The following is a 3,522-nucleotide window of genomic DNA, read 5'->3' as shown; positions in this document are numbered from 1 at the left end:
TCGCTACATGCCCTTGCAAACAGCCCCTCCCCAGCTTTCCTGTAGGCCTCCTTCAGGTACTGGAAGGCTGCTATAAGGTCTCCCTGGAGCCTTCTCTTCTCCAGGCTGAACAATCCCAACTCTCTCAGCCTGTCTTCATAGGAGAGGTGCTTCAGCCCTCTGATCATCTTCGTGGCCCTCCTCTGAACCCACTTCAACAGGTCCATGTCCTTCTTGTGCTGAGGACTCCAGAGCTGGACGCAGTACTCCAGGTGGCATCTCACCAGAGCAGAGTAGAGGGGGAGAATCACCTCTCTGGATCTGTTGCAGCGCAGTGGCAGTATCGTAGCCAATGAGGTTAATCCAAGGCGCGATTATTGCTAATTGAAAACTAATCTTAACTTTTAAAGATAATATCTTCTGCCTTTTAGATAAGTCTACTAGGATGCTAAGGGTCTAGTTATAAATAGGCATGAAGGAGAAAAAGTAGGATTCATAATTGTTAGAGACATCTAAAAACTACTCAAACAGCCCTTCAAAATGAGTAATGATAATATTAATCACATCAATAATTAATATTAATAGCTGTATATTGATTTGGACTGTAAACCTTTGTATTCTCCCTGTAAGCGGAAAAAAATCTCATTTCTACCCCTTGCAAGGCATAAAATCGCTAATTTATGACTTGGTGTGAAGTCAGAGCTAAATGCTTGATGATAGTGAGCATTGTTTTGGGACAGAAATTCCATGTGTGGGAACGAGACAGAAAGCTCCACGTTTATCTTCCATTTTGAGTTGAAGGAAAGAACCAAAATTTTTTGAAAGTCTTCAGAATCTTAGAATGGTTGAAGTAGCCTTGGCTGAGATGGACTTGTTTGCATGGTCCTGCTGGGGCAATTCAACACACTGACAGAAGCAGTTTTTCATAATGCTGATTATTGCTTCTTTTTTTTTTTTCAAGTATTTGTTCATTTGTCCGTGTATCATTATATAAAATATGATGCTGTAATGGTAAAGTGTAGGCTGTGTAGACTTGACCACACGGACTGTAAAAGTTATGATGATCTAGCCAAAGAAGTAATGGTTCCCAAAGAGCCTCTCTTCTACTGAGTCAAATTTTAAAAAGGAACAGAAAGTCAAAATAAAGTGTACTAAGTCTAACTGGCTTTCTCTAAATTGTCTAGAGACAATCAGTATGCGTGAAATTTGATATATGTGGAAAATGATGTCTTTATAAAGAAGTTGGAGATGCATTTAAGTGTCTGTATCATTTTCTCACAACAGTCTGTTCAGAAACACACTGGGCCAAATCCATTTGCCTTTCTCTCGTGAGAATTTCAATTACATTCAATGAAACTAAGTGCAAAAATAAACTGAACAATCTGGGGCCTAATATATCTTTCTACTGGCATCAAAATGAAAACAAAAAAGCTTTTTAGCCTTTTATTTTACTTACATTTCTTGACTTTGGATAGCTTCATTTCTGAATGTTCATGCTGAATTAATTACAGCCTATTTTATGATATGTCCTTGGAAAGAAAGACTATAAAACGTTAATAAGCTTCTAACGTACCAGAGCCGGAAAGTACCTCTATACGCATCATGATGCTAGCATCAGTCTGCTGCATCCATTTCTGTCTGCTGCATGAGAAAAAGTACCTTTTACTGAAAAACGAAGACCATAGCTGTAACATATATGATAGATTATATAACATATATGATAGATTTTCCTGATCTGTCTTTTCCCAGTTCTGACAAACTTGTTTTCTTAAACTCAGGAAAGCTGTCAAGATCAATATATGATAAAAAAACATGTTACTGGAAAATAAACTATGGTCACACAAAGTCCTGTGCATTATTCAGTAAAGCAAATAAAGTGATGTATTAAAACGAGGCAGTAATCTCAATGGCACTTTTCTGACACAGTCTGAAGAATTGAAGGAATATTCAAATAAACTGGGGAAAAAAAATAATCATGTAACAAGGTCTAATAGAATGCCACAGGAGTGGAGGGGTACACATTAATTCCCTACAACTATTTTTTCTAAAAAATAATTTTGATTTTATCTGTAGTTTTGAGGATAAGATTTACTTTTACTTTCTTTCCATTAGAATACCTAGCTATTGCTTTTCATAGTTCTGCGCTGTGTTTGCTATCCCTGTTAAACCATGATGTTCAGAATTAGATGTTAACGGGGTCAAACTAGATATTTTGGGCCATTTTTTTTAAAAAAGGAAAAGCCTATTTTTTACTCCTGTCCTTAGTTATCTAACAAAGAAGACGACATTGCTTAAGCATCTTTTTATTAAAAAACTAAAAATTGGGGCCACTTTAGTTTCTTGTCTATTCTTCAGCGGTAACGCACAAAACTCTCCATCCTCCCCACATCACAGCATGCAGCACAGGGGGACACGCTACTGCACCACAGCTAATGTATGGGTTTTGCCAGGATGGTGCATGGTCCCCTGTCACTCTCCTGGCTTCTTCTGCCTTCTCAGAACTTGAGCTTGACCTTTTGAGATTCCATGCAAAAGGCTGTACTTAAAGTCTAGCAGAGGAAGAGAGGTCCTCCGCTGGGCTGCAAAAACATGAGGCAGCAGAGGACAGGGAGGCATGAACCCATCTGTGAGCAGAATTTGAGAAGTTTGAAGATACTGACTGTGGTCTTTCAAGCAGAACTTCCAAACAGAGGCCTTGTGTGTATGTGTACATGTGTGTGAATACGCTGTGCATTTACATGCACAAAAAACTACATGAAAAACCGAATAATGAATAAAATTAGCAACTTCTTTGAACACAATTTAAAATGCTACTGTTGTCTATAAGAAAGGCTTCTGAAGACTGCATTTGAGTCCAGTCTCTGGTCTGGCAAGTTTAGTGTTGCTGCCTTCATGAGCAGACATTCATCTCAACTCGGATGAATTAAGTTTATTAGAATCTTTATTTAGTTTCCTACACAAAGGTATTCACTGCCCTCTGAGGCACACTGGGGTATTCAAGGCACCTGCATGGACTGTCAGAGATGACACAGAATCTGTGGGAAGCTCCAGCTCTTCTGGAGAGGCAGCTAAGATCCAGGTGATGTATCTGAAGGCATCTTAAAGGGCGCTAAATATCTCTAGCTGGCTCTCTAGGTGGTGTGCCAGGTTGCAGGGTCTTCTCATATTTCATCTCAAACCTTTAATATGGGAATTATTTCTGGACTAAGAGACTGAACTGTAGTTTTCTATAGGTAGTTGTCTACATGGGTCCTCAATATCTAAGCTCTCAATATAGCCAACTGACATTTAGGGCACAAGTCTGTTGCCCAAATGTAGGTGTTAGCAGAAGTCCCATGCAGACCTTTTGATTCAGCTACAGGTTCCCTATATATTTGTGTTGCATTTGTCAGCATCTTGCAGGTGTTTCAGAAATCCTGTGGTGTCTCAAAAGTCACTACATACCTACGCTCAGGCCTCAGAATTGAGCCTTATGTCCATATTGTTGATGGAATCTGCAAAGTGACTGTCCCCAAAGTGGATACTTCTCTTGCATATAGGCAA

General features: G+C 39.2%; 1 non-coding gene across 1 annotated transcript; it reads left to right on the top strand.

Annotated features, from left to right (window-relative positions):
• Positions 1–302: 302 nt before the first annotated feature.
• On the top strand, positions 303–426 carry LOC141739925 (U4 spliceosomal RNA). The gene has a single exon (XR_012585840.1). It is a non-coding gene; the product is annotated as a U4 spliceosomal RNA (small nuclear RNA).
• The last annotated feature ends 3,096 nt before the right edge of the window (positions 427–3,522 follow it).

The sequence above is a fragment of the Larus michahellis genome, chromosome 2, assembly GCF_964199755.1.
Source record: "Larus michahellis chromosome 2, bLarMic1.1, whole genome shotgun sequence".
NCBI classification, from domain to species: domain Eukaryota; kingdom Metazoa; phylum Chordata; class Aves; order Charadriiformes; family Laridae; genus Larus; species Larus michahellis.
Note: the sequence above shows the minus strand (reverse complement) of the source record. Positions and strands in the feature narration are given on the sequence as shown.